This window comes from Zingiber officinale, chromosome 7A (assembly GCF_018446385.1).
Source record: "Zingiber officinale cultivar Zhangliang chromosome 7A, Zo_v1.1, whole genome shotgun sequence".
NCBI classification, from domain to species: Eukaryota; Viridiplantae; Streptophyta; class Magnoliopsida; order Zingiberales; family Zingiberaceae; genus Zingiber; species Zingiber officinale.
Window position 1 is genome coordinate 82,440,064 of NC_055998.1, and position 21,624 is coordinate 82,461,687.

The 21,624-nt window shown below is 39.8% G+C and overlaps 1 non-coding gene across 1 annotated transcript; it reads right to left on the reverse strand.

Moving 5' to 3' along the window:
- Positions 1-20,488: 20,488 nt before the first annotated feature.
- On the reverse strand, positions 20,489-20,596 carry LOC122003270. The gene has a single exon (XR_006117914.1). It is a non-coding gene; the product is annotated as a small nucleolar RNA R71 (small nucleolar RNA).
- Between the last annotated feature and the right edge of the window lie 1,028 nt (positions 20,597-21,624).

Consider the following 21,624-nt stretch of genomic DNA (forward strand, 5'->3'; position numbering starts at 1 on the left):
GTGGAGCATGCCGAACACCTGAACATAGTTTTGCGGTTCTTCAAGAGAAGCAGCTGTATGTGAAATTTTCCAAATGCGAGTTCTGGCTCGATCGAGTATCATTTTTGGGTCATGTTATCTCCAAGGATGGAGTGATGGTAGACCCAATCAAAATTGAAGCTGTAAGTAACTGGAACAGGCCAAAGAATGCCAGTGAGATCAGAAGTTTTCTTGGGCTAGCAGACTATTACCGGAAGTTTGTAGAGGGTTTCTCCAGAATTGCAGCCCCTATGACAGCTCTCACCCGGAAAAATAAGAAGTACGAATGGACGGACGATTGCGAGAAGAGTTTCACAGAACAGGAAAGGAGACTGACCAGTGCTCCAATTCTCACTCTTCCGGAAGGCAACGAAGGATTCGATATGTACAGCGACGCTTCCAGATTAGGACTTAGAGCTGTACTCATGCAGAACGGTAAGGTCATTGCCTATGCCTCTAGGCAACTCAAAGAACATGAAAGAAATTATCCCACTCATGATTTAGAGTTAGCAGCTGTGGTATTTGCGCTCAAGATATGGAAGCATTATCTATATGGGGCCCAGTGTAAGATTTATACAGATCACTAGAGTCTGAAATACTTCACACAGAAGGATCTGAATATGAGACAACGAAGATGGCTAGAGCTAGTCAAGGACTATGACTGCGAGATCTTTTACCATCCGGGAAAAGCGAACAAAGTGGCTGATGCACTCAGCAATAAATCGTAGGCTACCTTAATACCCTGAGCTATTCTAAGTTTGAGGACGAACTTTTATGAGGTATGGGGGACTGTAACACCCATAGTGTTCCTAGAAATTTCATATATTTTTGCCATGGTTAAAATATAGGCCTTATGTGAATATTAGCAAAAAAGAAAATAAAATAGAATTAAAAGAGGCAAGATCAAGGCGTGAACCTTGAACCTCTTACTAGATACATGTATGTGATAACCAATAGACCAAAAGGAGATATTATTAGAAAGAGAAGGGACAATATAGTTAAGAGTAAGAAAAGGTTTCTCTTATTTAGAAGGAGAAGTTGGAGTTGTCTTCTTCCTCTCAAATGAAAAGATGATTCTTGCTTTCTCTTTTCATTAAGGGATGAGTTAAAGAAAAGAGAAGGAAAAAACCCATTTCCTTTCTTCTTTTCAATTGGAATAAAAAGAGAAAATGAATGAAAATCTTCATTTTGCTCTCTTCCTCCTCCTCTCCACCGAAACGCCTCTCCTCTCCCTCACCATTGCTGAACCAAGCAAGAAGCAAGCTCTCTAGGAAAAACTTCACAACCAAGGACTTCTTCTTCTAGGAAATTAAGCGAGAGGATGTGAGTATCCCCTCACTGCAGTACAAGTAGTTATCGATTGTTGTATGTAAATGTTATTGAAACCGTAAAAACTTTCTTGCATGTTTCGGCCAAGATAAAGACTTGTGGTCACTTAGGGTTAGCAAATTTATGAGTTATGCTTGATGTTGTAACCAAAAAGTCTAGAATCTCACCTTGGAAGTTTCGGCCAAGATAGAAAAATGGGGTCTAGAGTAAAGTTTTTAAATGACAAACATGCTTGTTTATGCTGCTTCATGATATAGGATCTCTCATGTGTTAATAGCTTAGTTTTCCATGCTCCATGTTGTATAAAAAAATATGAAAACCCTAACTTGATGTTTCGGCCAAGATTCATCATAGAGTCTAGGGCATAGTTTTGAAAAGGAAACATGTTTGTTTATGCTCCTTTATGATGAAAGATTTTATATGTGATAGCTTAGATTCATGCTCCATGTTGTATAAAAAAAATATATATAAGGGAACCCTAGTTTCAAGATTCGGCCAAGAATAGAAATGAAGTTTAGAGCAAAGTTTTTAAATGACAAACATGCTTGTTTATGCTCCTTCATGATATAGGATCTCTCATGTGTTAATAGCTTAGTTTTCCATGCTCCATGTTGTATAAAAATATGAAAACCCTAACTTGATGTTTCGGCCAAGATTCATCATAGAGTCTAGGGCATAGTTTTGAAAAGGAAACATGTTTGTTTATGCTCCTTTATGATGAAAGATTTTATACGTGATAGCTTAGATTCATGCTCCATGTTGCATAAAAAAAAAATATAAGGGAACCCTAGTCTCAAGTTTTAGCCAAGAATAGAAATGAAGTTTAGAGCAAAGTTTTCAAATGATAACATGCTTGTTTATGCTCCTTCATGATATATGATCTCTCATGTGTTGATAGCCTAGGTTTCCATGCTATGTGTTGGAAAAAAAAATTATATAAACACTAGTCTAAAGTTTCGGCCAAGATGGGATGTGAAGCTTAGGGCAAGAAGAAATTTTTAACCTAATCATACTTGTTTGTGCTTATTCATGAGGTATGATATCTTGTATGTGGTTAGGTTAAGTCATTATGCTACATGTTGTATTAGAGGGAATGGAACCCTACTTATAGGTTTCGGCCAACATAGAATGTAAAGCCTAGAACAAAGTTTTTGAAACCTAATTATGCTTAGTTATGTTCTTACATTATGTATGATCTTTTGGTATATTGTTAGATAAGTTATCATGCTACAAGTTGTACAAATGAACCTTAGAACTTCACCCAAGGGTTCGGCCAAGTAAGTATATGAGGCTTAGAGCAACTAATTATGCTTAGTTATGTTCTTTTACATGATGTATGATCTTTTGGTATATTGCTAGAGAAGCTATCATGCTACATGTTGTACAAATGAACCTTAGAACTTCACCCTAGGGTTCGACCAAGTAAGAATATGAGGCTTAGAGCAAGGTCTTGAAATCTAACCATGTTTGTTTATGCTTATTTGTGATGTATGATTATTTATCTAGGACTAGCTTGAGTTTCATGCTTCTTATAATGGTCAAATAAAAAAAACTCTACTATAGGGATTCGGCCAAGATTGAATGAAGAGGTTTAGGGAAAAGTTCTGAACCTAACTATGCATGCTTAAGTTCTCCCATGATGTATGATTTTTGATATATGGTTAGTTTAAGTCCCCATGTTTCATGATATAATATATGCTATGTTTCATGATATGATATACTATGCTTCAAGATATGATATGCTATACTTTATGATATGATATATGCTATGTTTCATGATATGGTATGCTATGTTTCATGATATAATATATGCTATGTTTCATGATATGATATGCTATGCTTCAAGATATGATATGCTATGCTTTATGATATGATATATGTTTATGAAAGGCTTATGCAAGAAGAAAAGCCTAAGAGATGCTTCCCTTGAGATGGGATCAAGAGCACTCTTCATGATATGACAAGAACATGATATGTATGTTATGATAAGAAACATGATATGTATGACATGTTATTTTACTTTCTATGGCTTGTACCAAGGGTGGGCTCCATAAGCGCCCCTAGACCGACGGACTATGAACGGGTCTAGTAAAGGGATGAGCTCCTTAGTACGCCCCTAGGTCGACGGTCGTAGTACGAACCTAGTTCCCTAGTAGGTTCGGGGCTAGCTACCCTGTCCTAGGGATTTGCGCACATTCATGTTATGTGGTACATAGCCGGACCCTCATGTTGAGATTATATTCAAGTATGTATGTGATATGTTTAAAAAAAAAACATGTTGCATATGTTCATTTCATTATGCATGTTTTCAAAGGAACATCTTGCATCTACATGTTTATGCCATATGTTTTCCTTACACTTATTAAAGATGTCCTTGAGAATAAGAATATGATTATGTTATATGTTATGTTCTCCCATGCTATGATATGTTATGTTCTCACATGCCATGATACGTTTATATTTATGTTCTCACCAGCTATAATATGTTTTATGTTATGTTTCCACATGCTTGTATATGCTTTATGCGTATGTATGATTCATGGTTTTATGAGTAGGAAAGGAACTCACTAAGCCTATGGGCTTATAGATTATTTTCCTTGTACTGCAGAAAAAGGAAAGGAATGGATGAACCAAGGGGAGCAGCAGGAAGGGCAAGATTGTGTGTGGAAGTGGCATGGTGGATAGATCTAATTCATTTCAAATACTTATATTTGGTTAAGTTGTGCATGTGAACTAAGTTTGGATTTTATACTTGTGATGATAACTTAAACTAGTATGTGGTGCACTTATGTTATCTTATTCATGTTAGTATATTCATGACATTATGAATCATGTTCAAGTAGCAGATATAAAGTAAGTATGTTGTTCACATGCCATGTTAAGGGTAAGATGCATATGAAACAAAGAAATAAAGAAATGAATAATAAATAAATAAATTCTACATATGTCTTCCGCTACCATGAGTTCATATGCATACATATGTCAAGTAAGTCTAAGTAACCCCACCCCTTTAGGGTAGTCTACGTATTTATAGGAGGGGCGGGCGTTACACCGCTGAACCAGACCCAAAACAAATCAGAAATGATTTGTTATGGATGCAACAAGAAGGGGCATTTGAAAAATGAATGCCCAAATCGGTAGGAAGAAAGGTTCAAATCGACAAGATGAAAGAAGGCTCTTCAAGCGACATGGGACGAGACTTCTTCCGACGAATCTGATGCGGAGCACACAAGGCATTCGAGCCATCTTGCATTTATGGCAAGAAACAAAGATTCCGACTCCGAGTTCGATGAAGAATACAAGTCCGAAATCGACATCAAGTCCGAGGAAGGCCACGGATCCGAAAATCTAAATATGGTAACGATTTATTCCAACCCTAAACTCAGAACAACCTTTACCAGATTCATCAGACACCTCTCCAAGCGAAACTGACAAAGATCGGAGCTGCCAAACTCTGGAAAATCTGCAATTCTATGAACTGTGGACTCGGATCTGCTGTGGAGAAGAAGGTGGATGGAATGTCATCGATAACGGTCTAGTAGCTGTGGAGGAACGCCGCCAATGCTCACTGATGCAAGCGGAGCCACCGATTGGAGGAACACCTCCAAATCGGCAGCAGCAGAACAGAGTATCACAGAGTACAATTCTCGCCGTAGGAACGCCTTGGAGCGAGGTTAGATCACCGGAAGCTGGTCGCAAGCATCTGAGAGCATCGTCACCGATGAAGTCGCCGGAAAATGGATCTGGAAGTAGAGATGGGGTCGAAATCTCAGAGAACGCCGCGCGACGCGAACACTGTGCTATGGAAGAGATCGACAACCATGAACACTGTAGCTTCTCTATTTTAAATCAGATCCAGATCTGAACGGACGGCTTAAACTGATTTGGAGCTTGATCAACAATGAAATGTCTCTAAAAATCTGATATGAAGGTGTTGATCTTGATCAAGGGTCTGGATCTACTCTCCCTTAGGTTGGATGGACCAGATCTTTACTGGATGGTTCAGATCTATCCAATCTTTGATGAACGGTCCATAATGCTCTACAGCTTGATCTTCTCGTTTAAACTCCGATTCGAGCACAAATTTGGTTCAAATAGATCCAAATCCAAGTACCTTTGATACCTACAAAATAAGAATAAAATATTAGCATCAAATAACACGAAAATAAAATAATTTGCAATTAAGTCCAAAATCGATACAATGCATAAAATATGATGTAACCATGATTTAAAACTATGAAATCAACATCAAACTATATATATATGAATCAAAATAATATAATAAAATCATGGTTATCATGAATTCAGGGGGAGTTGTTTAACTCAGGGGGAGAGTTAAAATCAAAATTAAAATTGCTTGTTTATTTCATTTTTGCATATTTTTACTTAACTTTGAACATTGATTGTCAAACATCAAAAAGGGAGAGATTGTTGGTGCAAGTTGCACCAGAATCAAACCTAAGTTTTGATGTTGTCAAAGGTTCAAGTTAAGTCTTGTTGTGATCTAATAAGTTGACTGAGTGTGCAGGCTGTTTACTCAACCGAAAAGACCTAGTTGGAGGCTAGGCAGGAGAAATCTTAGCAGATCGTGGAACCCAGGTGTAAGTCCAAGTGGGTTGAGGGGACCCGAAGCTTGGCGGTGCGATCGAGAGGTCTAGAGGACCGAAGATCAAGGAAAAAGTCCTGCCGAGCCGATTAAAGCTAAGTGAAAAGTCCAAATTAGATCTGGAGGATCTAAGTTTGGCAGGTAGGTTGAGGTAAGCAACTGGAGGAGCGACAGTGAGGTCAGGTTCCCATAGGGAACAACCTTAAGTTGTTGATCCAACTGAAGAAACCGGGAAGGTTTCCAAGTTGAGATCAAGACAGTTCTACTGTCTTTTATATTACTTATGCATTATAATTGTGCTAACATTTGTTTTGCAGGATGTTTTGCTTAACACTGTTTTGTAGGTCCGACACTATCGGTCGACCGAACTAGGTCAACTCAAAGAAGTTATTAGACCAGAACAGATCAGAGTCCGATCAAGGCTTGATCGGTCGACCGAACAGTATGATCGGTCGACCGAACCAGTTTGACTCAGCACAGGTCAGCTCATCCACAATGATCAGAAGCAAAAGGAAAAAGCTCTGATCGATCGATCGAACCCATGGATTAGTCAACCGATCCAATCAACATTAAAGATGCATTAAATAAAGATCTCGACAGATTTCGACGAACAGGGAAAGAGCTTGTTCGGTCGACCGAAAAGATGGATCAGTCAATCGAATCATTTAAGACCAGTTAATGCAGAATATCGAGCCAACATCAGATTCTAGCCAGGAAGGAGAGGAGCGTGTTCAGTTGACTGAATAGGAGGATCGGTCGACCGAACGTCCAGTACACCTATAAAAGGAGGCTCGAGGTCAGAGGTATAATAACACTTCTGATCATCTTAAAAGCTCTTCTTTGCGTACGGATCGTGCTACACGTCTACATCAACTCAGCAAGCCACTCCGTCCGGAAGTACCGACCAAGCTACATTCTACGCGTACTACTGTCGGTATAATTTTTGTATTGCACTTAATTTTAAATAAGATAGTAGGGTTGTTACTATCTTATACCTTTTGTATCTGTACGATCTGCTTCTTCTGAAGGTTTCGAAAAGAAGGGTTATAGTGTTTGCCCATCGGTGTAGTCAAGGACCGCGGACCTTCGAGTAGGAGTCGAGCTAGGCTCCGAACGAAGTAAACGATCTTGTCTCTTTTTACTTTCCGCAGTGCACGACTTTGTTTTTAAAAATAAAAAGAAAAGTTTTTTAAAGCGCGATATTCACTCCCCGCCCCCCCCCCCCTTTCTATCGCTCTTATTCGATCTATCAGACTTGGATTACAAGTCTAAGCCAAATTTAAATAAAAAGCTAAAATATAATCAAGTATTTCTTGATTATGAAATTAATCAACAAATATAATAACAAACCGAATTTAAATCAAAAACATAAATTAAAGTTCATAAAGTCTAGATTTAACTTAATTAAATATTCAAAAAAATCTGATAAAACAAATATTCAATAATTAAGGGGGAGACTTCAAACTAGTTGGCACCTCCAAAAGTAATCTACCCGGCAGGATAATTAGCATTAAAGTAAAAAGGGATAAAATTTAACTTGACCTACGGTACTGGTGAAGTTTTGGATGATAGTAGGTTAGGGAAGCTCAGAGTATGCATATCTAGGAAGATATGGCTTTGACCTAGTGCATTTGGCTGAGTGAAACTAACTGAAGCTACCCCTTACGAATCCTAACTAGTTAGAACAAGATTTTGTACTAAGTTCAGTGGATAAGACTATTTGGAAAACCTCGAAGGTATGGTTACTCTAATGATGTCCAGGTGACTCACCATAGTCCAGAAGTTTATCCAAAGAATGCATGTTTGTTGAGCCTAAAGCTAAACCTGAATCTAACACAAAGTTAAATCAAACCCTAAAATTGAACTTAACTCATCTCACAAAAATTATAGGATTCCCTGATTGAAAACATAGATCGGGTGAGATGACTAAGAAATTAAAAATTAAATTAAATTAAATTTAAAAATTAAATTAAAATTAAATTAAAAAATTAAATTAAATTAAATTGGAAATTAAATTAAAATTGAAAATTAAATTAAAATTGAAAATTAAATTTAAAATTAAAATTAAAATTAAATTAAATTAAAAATTAAATAAAATTAAAAATTAAATTAAATCAAATTAAATTAAAATTAAAAATTAAATTAAATTAAATTAAATTAAATTAAATTAATCCCTTTTTGTTGCATCCGTAGCAAGTGAGGCTTGATTTATTTAACTTGATCATCTTCTGAATATCCTTTTTGTTAAAGTCCTTTCTTTCGGTAAACAACTTTTTTATCATGCTTATCAGTTGTTCTTTTTTATCTGAGTCTGGGTAAGACTCAAAATCTAGCTCAATTTTGTTCTTGTTTTTGACTTCTTTTGAGGGACCTGTAAGAAATGCAATACCTTTCTCTGACCTTTCGGAGTTAGTTTGCTCATGGAGTTCAAGTTCACAAAAGAGTTTGTCTAATTTTAATTTAGATAAATAATTCTAAACCTTATAGGCATCAACTATAGATGCCTACAATTTATTTCAAGGAAATGAATTTAAGGTGTACCTTATCAGATCGCAGTTCTCAAGTTGATGCTCGATTAGGTGAAAACCATTCAGGATGTTCTTTATTCTGGCGTGGAACTGACTTACGGTCTCACCATCCTACATTTTAATGTTAAATAAATTGTTCAAAAGTAATTCTCTCTTGGTTACCTTTGAATTGGTTGTGCCCTTGTGTAATTGTACCAGCTTGTCCCATAACTCCTTTGCATTCTCATGCGGGCTGACATGGTTGAGTTCTTCTTTTGTCAAATCACACTAAAGTATATTTAGTGCCTTTGAGTGGATTTGGGCCTTCTTTTTTTCTTCTGGATTCCATCTTCCTATGTCAAGATGTACTTTAGTTTCTTTATCTACTAGCACCTTGTGTAACGCCCGAAAATTCTCAAAAGACTTTTATAAATATCCTAGTATTTTTCTGTAATTTTAGGATATTTTTACAGAATTTTTAGGGTAGCGGAAGTAGCAAAAATAAATAGAATCGTAAAATAGCCTACGCGGGAATTGAACCAGAGACCTATTGGTTTCTACAACTTATGGTGAACTCTAGTAACCAAGTGAACCCAGCAGGGCCATGCTAAAAGAAGAGGGAATCAATTGTAGTTATATTTAAGTTGGGCGAATTAACCACTTAATATAAATAGGAAAAATTAAGTGAGGAGTTATTAGTTTTCATCGGAAGCTTTTCCTCTCCTCAACCTAATTCCGCCGAACCTCTCTCCCTTCTCTTCTTCTTTCGGTGCACCAAGCCAAAGAACCTAGGGTTCCATCCCTAGGGCCATAGGAGAATTGTCCGGCAACATCAAGGGTACGAGGATGCCCCCCTCCGTGAGAAGAACGCATAGACGCGAGAAGATCGTCGAAGAGATCCCTTCTCCGGAAAACCTAACGATCGGATTGTAAGGAAATCTAGCGCAGGAGGTAAGAAACCCCTCACCTGCAGTATAAGTAGCTCCTTTTGAGGTTTTACGCATTAGTTTAGTCGTATGCAGAATTTTGGCATGTAGGGTGTGAACTAGTGCACACCATATGTTCGATAAAATGTGTAGCTCAGTTAAATGCTACCACAGGCATTTTAATAGCTTAGCCTAATGCAATAGAAGCCTTAATTCAGTATATGCAGTTTTATTACAGCTTATATGGGACTACGGTCCAATGGGTGGGCTCCCACAGTCGCCTCTAGGTTCAGACAACCTAGTTATAGGTTCAGATAACCTAGAAATAGCAAGATAAGAAAAATTCAGCTATAACCAGTATTTTATTTTCAACAGTGGCACTGTACTGGACTAGATGCCCATTGGGTTGGGCTCCCACAGTCGTCCCTAGGTTTAGATAACCTAGTAGACCCTACTAGATTCAGAATTTGCAACCCCGGGTTTAGTTAGGGATGCGCGCACAGCAAGTACAGTTGCCGGGCCCATCAGCAGCATGATTATGTATTTTCATCTATTTATGATATATAATTTTCAAACTTCACAAATTAGTTATGTGAATACAGTGCAGCTTTAGCATTAGTTTGATATTAGATCAGCTCAGCTTTTATTTCAGTTTAGCTTCTTACGGATTCACATGATAGTTCTCTGCTTAGTTTGAATGTCATGTATTGTATGTGATTATGCCATGTTTTAGAATCCATGTTTAGCAATGTTCAGCATATATTTCAAATAACATGTTTTAAAAGCATAAATTGCATCGTATGCATGTTTTGTGAGGTAGATGGTTTCTTACTAAGCGTAAGCTTACTGATACTTCTTTTCCTTATACTGCAGATAAAGGTAAAGGAAAGATGGATTAGGGGAGGCTGGAGGACAATGCGATGAAGATGTGTGTGGATGGAACTTGGAATAAAGATCTTTGTAGAAACTAGCAACTAAAAACTTAGTATTTCCTCATAGTGTTACTTTTCTACACTTCTAGTTATTTTACTCTCTTGGATTATGAAAGATATGCCTAGATTGTTAGTTGTCATACTTAGATTACTGATTATCATGATCTTAGTTAGCTAGTCATGAGTAATGATAGATCTAGTAGCTTTGTTTTTGCTTATAGAGTTTGGGTATGTTATTTGAGCATGAAATAGTGCTGAAATCAGACTCCTGATACGAAATCAGAAACCCTGATCGATCAGCCAATCGATTCAAGGGTTCCCAATCGATCAGCCGATCGATTGGGGAGTTATTCTACGAACAGTAAGCTCCTGGATCGATCAGCCGATCGATCCAGTAGCGTTCTATCGTGAACAGCGAGTTGAAGGATCGATCGACCGATCGATCGGGGGAATTAGCTCTCGTGAACAGAGAGCTCTGGAATCGATCCTTGGATCGATTGACAAGTCTGGATCGATCAGTCGATCGATCCAGAATTCATTCCGTGCACAGTAGCAAGCTTAATCGATCACTGGATCGATCAATAAGTCTGGATCGATCAGCCGATTGATCCGAAGGAAGTTTTTTGTATACAGTAGCAACCTGAATCGATCAACGGATAGATCCAATAGCTTTCAATCGATTGAGTGCAATCTGAATCGATTGGGAAGCTAGGTTTCGACCAGGAAACCTTGTATCTCAGCTCCTGGACCATAGGGGATGTAGGATATGCCATGGATATCTTAGACTGCATCCCTTAGCACATGTAGAATAAAGAAATGGTATTAGTTTAGCAAAGTTTTAAATTAGTCCAGTTTTCCGCACCTTAAATTATAGCTTAGCAAAGCATAATGTGACGGTCCAGCCTCGCAGCTTAGTTAGTAGGTGGCGGGTCTTTACAAAGTGGTATCAGAGCCAAGTTCCATACTTCCTACACACACATTAGCATTGAACCTGCAGCTTCAAAGTAAGAACATCTCTCACTTTATTTATGTTTTCATGTTTAGAGATAACTAAAGTACGTTTATTTATGATAGTATCTAACATGATAACAATAGTTATGCAAATATGATTGTCTTAGTTATGTATGTCCTCTATGTCTCTAGAAATAGCACGAGGACGCCCAACTAGAAGGGCACCAGCTATTGAGCCCCAGCATGGGGCAGGCAGTTCAGTGCCTCCTCCAGACCTTACAGCTATAGTGGCTCAGTTACAGAAGCAACTAGCTGAACAACAACAGGAGATATCCACCCTCAGGGCTAATCAGCAGAACACTCCCACTGTCACCCCAGAACCCAATTTAGTGACCCCAGCAGTAATAGCGGTTCCACCAGTCCAACCTACAACACCAGTAGCCCCAGCAGTCGGGGCAAGGGGAGAAGCCTATCTGATCCAGTGGCAGAGAGTTAAGCCAGAGAGCTTCTCAGGCACCAGTGAACCATGGGATGCTCAAGCCTGGTTCAAAATACTGGAGAGTACGATGGAGCTTCTGGACTGGCCAGAACATGAGAAGGTGAAGTGTGCCTCCTTCTGCTTGACAGGGGATGCACGTATGTGGTGGGAGAGAATTAAAGCGAAGCGCCTAGTGAATCAGATGACATGGGCTGACTTCAAGAAGGAATTCTTCGAGGAGTTCTTTCACATGCGGGTTACAAACCGCCACTACGACGAGTTCACTGAATTTCGTCAGGGCAACCTTTCAGTGGAGGAAGCTGTGAAGAAATTCAACAGATTGGCTCGTCTGTGCCCTGAATTAGTCAGCACTGAAAAAGAACAAGTCCGGTTGATGCTCAAGATGCTAAGGCCGGAAATAACAATGAACGTGACCAACGGCGTCCATAGGATGTTAACCACTGAAGAACTAGTAAGCAGCACTTTGACCACCGAGCACTACCAGAACAATATCAGGCAGCAGAAGCAAGTCCTCTCAGAGTCCAAGGGTCAGGGAGGCTCAGGTACTCAGAAACACCAGGGCCACAACTCTCACGGCTCTAATTGGAAAGGGAACTCCAGCAACAAACACAAACCAGGGAGTTACCCAAAAGGAGGACCAGCCAACAAACAGCCTAGTTATCCCAAGTGTTCTACTTGTGGGAGATTCCATCCAGGAGTTTGTCGAAAGGGCACACAGGGATGCTTCGAATGTGGACAAGAGGGGCATATGTCTAAGCAGTGCCCGAACAAGACCGGTTTTCCTCAACCACAGCCGATTCAGTATGGAGGCCAGCCAGCCCAGTTACACCAGATGCAGGCTTCTTCAGACAGTCCATACATCAGCTAGGGCAGACTAGAAGCCCCCTCAGCCATGACGAACGCGAGGATTTATTCATTCACCAGAGAGGATGTGGCGAATGCCTCGACAGTTGTTACAGGTCAGATCAGCATTTTACAGCAAAGTACAACTGTCTTATTCGATACTGGGGCAACCCATTCTTAAATATCCAGGGCATTTTCCGAAAAGTTAGCGATGCCTCCAGAGGTACTCAGTGGTCAGTTTCTGACAACACTACCTTCGGGAGGAATTATGGCATCCACGCACTGGCTGAGAGCAGTGCCGGTCATTATAGCAGACAGAGAACTCTTTTGTGATCTGATAGTGCTAGATATGACTGATTACGATGTTATTTTTGGAATGGACTTCCTGATCCGATACGGTGCCTCTATCGAGTGCCTAAAACAGAAAGTCATATTCCAACCTGAAGTAGGAGTACAATTTGAGTACAGTGGAGAACCAAAGAGAAAAGCCAAGAAATTTCTTTCAACTCTGAAAGCACAGAAATTGCTAGATTTAGGATGTACGAGATTTTTAGCGCATGTAGTCAATACCAGTCAGGACAAGGACCAAAAGCTAGAAGAGGTCCAAGTTGTATGTGACTACCCAGCAGTCTTCCCTGAAGAGTTACCAGGCCTAGCACCAGACAGGGAGATTGAATTCGAGATAGAACTCATTCCCGGTACAAATCTCATCTCCAAAGCACCTTACCGCATGGCTCCAACAGAATTGAAGGAACTTCAGGAGCAACTACAGGAGCTGCTTGACAAGGGCTTCATACGTCCTAGTCACTCACCATGGGGAGCGCCTGTATTGTTCGTGAAGAAGAAGGATGGGAGCATGCGCCTGTGTATAGATTACAGAGCACTAAACCAAGTCACAATCAAGAATAGGTATCCTCTTCCCAGAATAGATGACCTGTTTGATCAGCTAAAGGGAGCAGCAGTGTTCTCGAAGATAGATCTCAAATCGGGATACCACCAAGTTAGAGTCAAAGAAGGTGATATACCCAAGATGGCTTTCAGGACCAGATACGGACATTATGAGTTCGTAGTCATGCCCTTTGGTGTGACAAATGCTCCAGCTACTTTCATGGACCTCATGAACAGAGTATTCAAACAATATCTAGATAAGTTCATTATTGACTTCATCGATGACATCCTTATCTACTCAGGAACTCAAGAAGAACATGCAGAGCACCTGAAAACAGTATTGCAGATTCTTCAGCAAAACCAGCTATACGCCAAGTTCACGAAATGTGAATTCTGGCTAGATCAGGTGTCTTTCTTAGGTCACATTATCTCCAAGGATGGTATTATGGTAGACCCCAGCAAGATAGAAGCTGTGAGTAACTGGAAAAGACCCAAGAACGCTAGTGAGATCAGAAGCTTTTTGGGACTAGCAGGTTATTACAGAAAATTTGTAGAGGATTTCTCCAGAATAGCCTCCCCACTGACAACTCTTACCAGAAAGAATAGAAAATTTCAGTGGACAGAGGACTGTGAGAATAGCTTCAGTGAGCTAAAGAGGAGATTGACCAGTGCTCCTATTCTAGCTCTACCAGAAAACACAGACAGTTTTGACATTTATAGTGATGCCTCTAAATTGGGACTAGGAGCAGTACTGATGCAAGAAGGTAAGGTGATCGCCTATGCCTCCAGACAACTCAAGGATTATGAGAGGAACTACCCTACTCATGACCTCGAGCTTGCAGCAGTCGTGTTCACCCTTAAAATTTGGAGACATTACCTGTATGGAGCTTAGTGTAGAGTGTATACAGATCACCAGAGCCTGAAGTACTTCTTTACTCAGAAGGATCTGAATATGCGACAGCGTAGATGGCTCGAACTGGTCAAAGATTATGATGTAAACATCCTCTATCATCCAGGAAAAGCCAATAAGGTGGCAGACGCACTTAGCAGGAAGTCCAGCGCCACCTTACTATCACTAGCAGCCATGTCACCGCCCCTACAGAAGGAGATCATAGATTTCAGCCTCGAACTTATAGTGGGACAGCTCTCTACTATGATATTAGAATCCACTTTGCTTGGTGACATCCAGACAGCTCAGGGACAGGATCCTGAAATTCAGAAAATCAAGCAAGGACTAGCAGAATCAGAAAGTGGAGAGTTTAGAGTGTCCGCTAGCGGGGTGTTGTATTTTGGTGATAGACTCTGTGTTCCAGATCAGGAGGAACTACGGAGGAAGATCTTAGACGAGGCTCACAGGACTCCTTATGCGATGCATCTGGGTTCCACCAAGATGTACTAGGACCTAAAGAAACGTTTTTGGTGGCCTGGAATGAAAAGAGACATCGCTAGATATGTTAGTACCTGTCTGACTTGCCAGAGAGTCAAGGCAGAACACCAAAGACCAGGAGGAGTTCTGCAGCCTATCCAGATCCCAGAATGGAAGTGGGAAGACATTTCTATGGATTTCATAGTGGGACTACCCAGAACCACGAATGGTTTTGATACCATCTGGGTGATAGTCGACAGATTGACTAAATCAGCCCACTTCTTAGCCATCAGGATATCGTACTCCATGGAGCAGCTAGCTCAGTTGTATCTCAAGGAGATTGTCAGACTGCATGGAGTCCCACGGATCATTATTTCAGACAGAGACAGTAGATTCACATCACACTTTTGGGAGTGTGTACAGTCAGCATTGGGCACTAAGTTGAAATTTAGCACAGCTTTCCATCCTCAGACAGATGGTCAGACGGAGTGACAAAATCAGGTACTCGAAGATATGCTCTGAGCATATGCCCTAGACTTCAAGGGAAGTTGGTGCAAATATCTGAGTTTAGCAGAATTTGCATACAACAACAGTTATCAGGCCACTATCGGTATGGCACCCTACGAGGCTCTCTATGGGCGGAGGTGTAGATATCCAATCTGTTGGTATGAGAGTGGTGAACAGAAGGAATTACAGCTTCAGACAGATCTAGTAGCAGACACCACAACAGCTATACAGCAGATCCGCCAGAGGATAGAGACAGCCCAGAGCCGCCAGAAAAGCTATGCTGATACACGGCGCAGACCTTTAGAGTTTTCAGTTGGGGATTCGGTGTTCCTCAGAGTAGCTCCCATGAAGGGAGTAATGCGTTTTGGGAAGAAGGGCAAATTAAGTCCCAGATATGTGGGACCATACCTTATCACTAGAAGAGTGGGCAAGGTAGCATATGAGCTAGAGCTACCCCAGAAGATGTCAGCTATCCACAATGTATTTCATGTCTCCATGCTGAAGAAGCATATCCCAGATGCCACCCAGGTGATTGAGCCCCAGTTGGTACAAGTTCGCGAAGACCTCAACTATAACAGTCAGCCTATTCAGATAATGGACCGAGCGGTTAAGAAATTGCGGAACAAGGAAGTACCATTAGTGAAAGTCATTTGGCAAAATCACACAGCAGAAGAGGCAACTTGGGAGACAGAAGCCAGTATGAGACAGAAGTACCCAGAGTTATTCTAAGTTCGAGGATGAACTTTTTATAAGGTATGGGGGATTGTAACGCTTGAAAATTCTCAAAATACTTTTATAAATATCCTAGTATTTTTCTGGAATTTTAGGATATTTTTACAGAATTTTTAGGGTAGCGAAAGTAGCAAAAATAAATAGAATCGTAAAATAGCCTACGCGGGAATTGAACCCGAGACCTATTGGGTCCTACGACTTATGGTGAACTCTAGTAACCAAGTGAACCCAGCAGGGCCATGCTGAAAGAAGAGGGAATCAATTGTAGTTATATTTAAGTTGGGCGAATTAACCACTTAATATAAATAGGAAAAATTAAGTGAGGAGTTATTAGTTTTCATCGGAAGCTTTTCCTCTCCTCACCCTAATTCCGTCGAACCTCTCTCCCTTCTCTTCTTCTTTCGGCGCACCAAGCCAAAGAACCTAGGGTTCCATCCCTAGGGCCATAGGAGAATCGTCCGGCAACATCAAGGGTACGAGGACGCCCCCTCCGCGAGAAGAACGCATAGACGCGAGAAGATCGTCGAAGAGATCCCTTCTCCGAAAAACCTAACGATCGGATTGTAAAAAAATCTAGCGCAGGAGGTAAGAAACCCCTCACCTGCAGTATAAGTAGATCCTTTTGAGGTTTTACGCATTAGTTTAGTCGTATGCAGAATTTTGGCTTGTAGGGTGTGAACTAGTGCACACCATATGTTCGATAAAATGTGTAGCTCAGTTAAATGCTACCACAAGCATTTTAATAGCTTAGCTAAATGCAATAGAAGCCTTAATTCAGTATATGCAGTTTTATTACAGCTTATATGGGACTACGGTGCAATGGGTGGGCTCCCACAGTCGCCTCTAGGTTCAGACAACCTAGCTCTAGGTTCAGATAACCTAGAAATAGCAAGATAAGAAAAATTCAGCTATAACTAGTATTTTATTTTCAACAGTGGCACTGTACTGGACTAGATGTCCATTGGGTTGGACTCCCACAGTCGTCCCTAGGTTTAGATAACCTAGTAGACCCTACTAGATTCAGAATTTGCAACCCCGGGTTTAGTTAGGGATGCACACACAGCAAGTACAGTTGCCAGGCCCATCAGCAGCATGATTATGAATTTTCATCTATTTATGATATATAGTTTTCAAACTTCACAAATTAGTTATGTGAATACAGTGCAGCTTTAGCATTAGTTTGATATTAGATCAGCTCAGCTTTTATTTCAGTTTAGCTTCTTACGGATTCACATGATAGTTCTCTGCTTAGTTTGAATGTCATGTATTGTATGTGATTATGCCATGTTTTAGAATCCATGTTTAGCAATGTTCAGCATATATTTCAAATAGCATGTTTTAAATGCATAAATTACATCGTATGCATGTTTTGTGAGGTAGATGGTTTCTTACTAAGTGTAAGCTTACAGATACTTCTTTTCCTTATACTGCAGATAAAGGTAAAGGAAAGATGGATTAGGGGAGGCTGGAGGACAATGTGATGAAGATGTGTGTGGATGGAACTTGGAATTAAGATCTTTGGAGAAACTAGCAACTAAAAACTTAGTATTTCCTCATAGTGTTACTTTTCTACACTTCTAGTTATTTTAGTGTCTTGGATTATGAAAGATATACCTAGATTGTTAGTTGTCATACTTAGATTACTGATTATCATGATCTTAGTTAGCTAGTCATGAGTAATGATAGATCTAGTAGCTTTGTTTTTGCTTATAGAGTTTGGGTATGTGATTTGAGCACGAAATAGTGCTGAAATCAGACTCCTGATAGGAAATCAGAAACCCTGATCGATCAACCAATCGATTCAAGGGTTTCCAATCGATCAGCCGATCGATTGGGGAGTTATTCCGTGAACAGTAAGCACCTGGATCGATCAGCCGATCGATCCAGTAGCGTTCTGTCGCGAACAGAGAGTTGAAGGATCGATCGACCGATCGATCGGGGGAATTAGCTCTCGTGAATAGAGAGCTCTGGAATCGATCCTTGGATCGATTGACAAGTCTGGATCGATCAGCCAATCGATCCAGAATTCATTCCGTGCACAGTAGCAAGCTTAATCGATCACTGGATCGATCAGCAAGTCTGGATCGATCAGCCGATTGATCCGAAGGAAGTTTTTTGTATACAGTAGCAACCTGAATCGATCAACGGATCGATCCAATAGCTTTCAATCGATTGATTGCAAACTGAATCGATTGGGAAGCTGGGTTTCGACCAGGAAACCTTATATCTCAGCTCCTGGATCATAGGGGATGTAGGATATGCCATGGATATCTTAGACTGCATCCCTTAGCACATGTAGAATAAAGAAATGGTATTAGTTTAGCAAAGTTTTAAATTAGTCCAGTTTTCCGCACCTTAAATTATAGCTTAGCACAACATAATGTGACGGTCCAGCCTCGCAGCTTAGTTAGTAGGAGGCGGGTCTTTACACCTTGTATCCTCATCAGATGGTGAACCATTGATCAATATCTATCTTCAAGTATACCTCCATTCTTCTCTTCCAGTAGGAAAAGTCATCCCCGCTGAAGAGTGGAGGGTGAGTAGTGTTGTAACCTTCACCTTGGGCCATTTAAAGATAGAACCTTTCAAATAAAAAAGAAACTTATAGAGAAATCCCAAGACTAGGTCTTGGATTAGTAGTGTTGGAGATGATAAGTATAAAAGGAAACTCGATTGGTGTTGCACCAATTCAAAGTATTTGCAATGTGAAAAGCTTGTCTAAAAGAGGTGATTGCACCAATTTAAACTAGGTAGAAAATCTTAAAATCGAATGAGATTTAAAGGAAAATAAAGAATACAAAAGAATCCCCCTTTGCTCGATTGGTGGTTGCACCAATTCAGAGCAAACCTTGCTTTGATACTACTTATAGAATTGTTAAGATGCTAGAGGGGGGTGAATGACATTCGTCGCTTTTTCAAAAGTCACAAGAATACTTAGCAGAAAAGAATCACAAAAATACAAACACTAACACAAGTAGTTTCACTTGGTTGGGAGCCTTCGATGACTCCTACTCCAAGGTTCGCACTCGTTGAGTACTTTTATTAGACAATCACTATCAGCTCAAAACTTTGAGTTACAAAATTTGAGTACATAAACTATAAAATAAAAAGTTATCGACAAGAAGAAAGTATGAACAGAGTTCCTTAATCATTGGTTGTCGGAGCAACTTTTTAGGATCCTCAGAGCCTTCTCAAAGTAACGCGCAAGAATGAAAGTTGTAGAAAATGTTGTGTTGAAGTTGTTGGTCGAAGTCTTCTTTTATAGCCCCATTCAGGCACCTGGATCCCCTCCTAGGTGTCTGGACAATGCTGACATGGCGAGCTCTCATCAAAACTTCATCCTTAAAGTTTATCCACCTCCAGGAGCTCGGACCCCCTCCAGGAGCCTGGACCGCTGACGTGGGTCGGCTAATCGTTATGCTCCAACACACCGCGAAGATCAACTTTGCCCTGTCAGGGCACTTGGAGCAACTCCGGGCGTCTGGACCGCCCTGGTACCTAGCCAGGCACTCGCCTGAGTGCTACCTTTATGAAATTGGCCTGGGCGCTCGGACCCCTCAAGCGCCTGAACTACTTTTTGGCTTTCTCTTTCCTATAATAAAAAGTTAGTACAGGCATAAAAATTACCTTGTAAAACAGAGTTAGCACATTAAAAATATGATTATGACTTAGATCTTGTCTCCCTAAGATTAGGATCTAGTCACAGTTCCAATTTAGATTTCTGAAATTAACTTAAATTGAACCTGCACCTAATGCCCACCAAATGAGACTTGTCGTCACTGGATCTTACCAATCACAGACCTCTTTGATGTCAAGTCCCTTAACCCACTAGGACTAACTAGCAGATCTCAACCAATCTGGACTTCAGCTAATTATCAACCCAACTCAACTTCCTTTTGCCACATCTCAACAATCTGAACTTCCTGCCAACTATCAACCTAGCTGGACTTTAGCATAGTGTTTCGGTCCTCTAGACCCATTAAGTTTTGCACACTTGGTAAAAGGTTAGACAAACAACACATCTAACTTTAACCTATTTATCATACATCAAAAGCTGATTATTAGTGCAACCTATACCAACAACCTCATATCGAGGTAAAAAGTTTTCAACTAGACCCAAAGTTAATTACCATGGTACAAAGTCATAAATTTAGAGGAGAAGTATCAGAAAATCCATACGTGCACCTTGAAAAATTTATTGAATATTACAATATGGTAAACTGTGAAGGAGTGTCAGCGGATGTAGTTCAATTGATGATGTTTCCCTTCAGTACAAAGATAAAGCAAAGACTTGGTTTTATTATCTCCATCCTTAAAGTATCACAAGTTGGGAACAATTGGAGCAACAATTCTTGAGTCAATTTTTCACTCCATATAGAATAGTGTACATGAGGGATTGCATCCAAAGCTCTGTTCAGATGGATGGGGAACTAATATTTGAAGCATGGGACAGATTTAAGAGTTTATTGTGATAGTGTCCTCATCATGGTTTGGAAAAATGGCTAACTCTGCACATATTCTATAGGAGAATTTCTTTTTCAAGTAAGATATTTTTAGATTAAGCTACTAGATGTTCTTTGATGAATAAAAGTATGGATGAAGCATACACATTAATTGATCAAGTGGCACTGAATCTCTAAGAATGGTCAAATGAAAATTTGAAGACACCTTCTTCAAGAATTCTAGATGTGCAAGCCATTAATGCAATTGAGAAAGTCAAGTAAGATTTAGTGCAACCACCCAAGTGTATTGAAAACCATACTAAAAACATCAATAAGTCACTAAACGAGGGGTTCGAACCATTGGAGGCTAAGTTATAGACATTGACTTCAAAATGGTTTAAGCAAGACCTTCCTCCGACACAACCAAAGTCTAGTGAACATTGTAATATTTTCAAGCTGAGAAATGGTTGGAATAGCAATAAATTTTAGAAGGAAGATGAGTATGAATATGAGATGAGGAATAAAAGAGAATCACAAAATCTCACCTCCATGACTCCAACAAAAGACTATAGGTCACCAGTACTATTTCCTCAATGGTTGATGAGTTCAAGCCTAGACAAGTAATTTGAACCTCTCTTACATATTCAGAGAGAATCTATGAAAAAGAAATATAAAATAATTCTACCATCTCTACTGAGAACTTATGTACCACTCATCCCCTTTCCATAGAGGTTAGTGCAAACCAAGAAATATAAAGATTTTGATGAACTTTGCAATAATGTGGTGGAAACATCCAACTTTTTGGATATAACTACATAAGCAATAGGTGGTTATAATATTTCAAATTCTTCTAATGGAGATTGTGATGATGATGTAGTGGCTTGTAAATTTTTGGATTTACCTATTGGGGTTAAAGGTTGCTATAGTGATATAGAGTTTTCGGATGATGATGGTGATGAGTATGCTCACCATGAAATTTTTGATGATGTTATTGATCCTTCTAATGATAATATTGATATCAATGTACTCTTCACCACTTCTAATGCTATTGATATTGTGGATGAAAGTGTAGGGACTT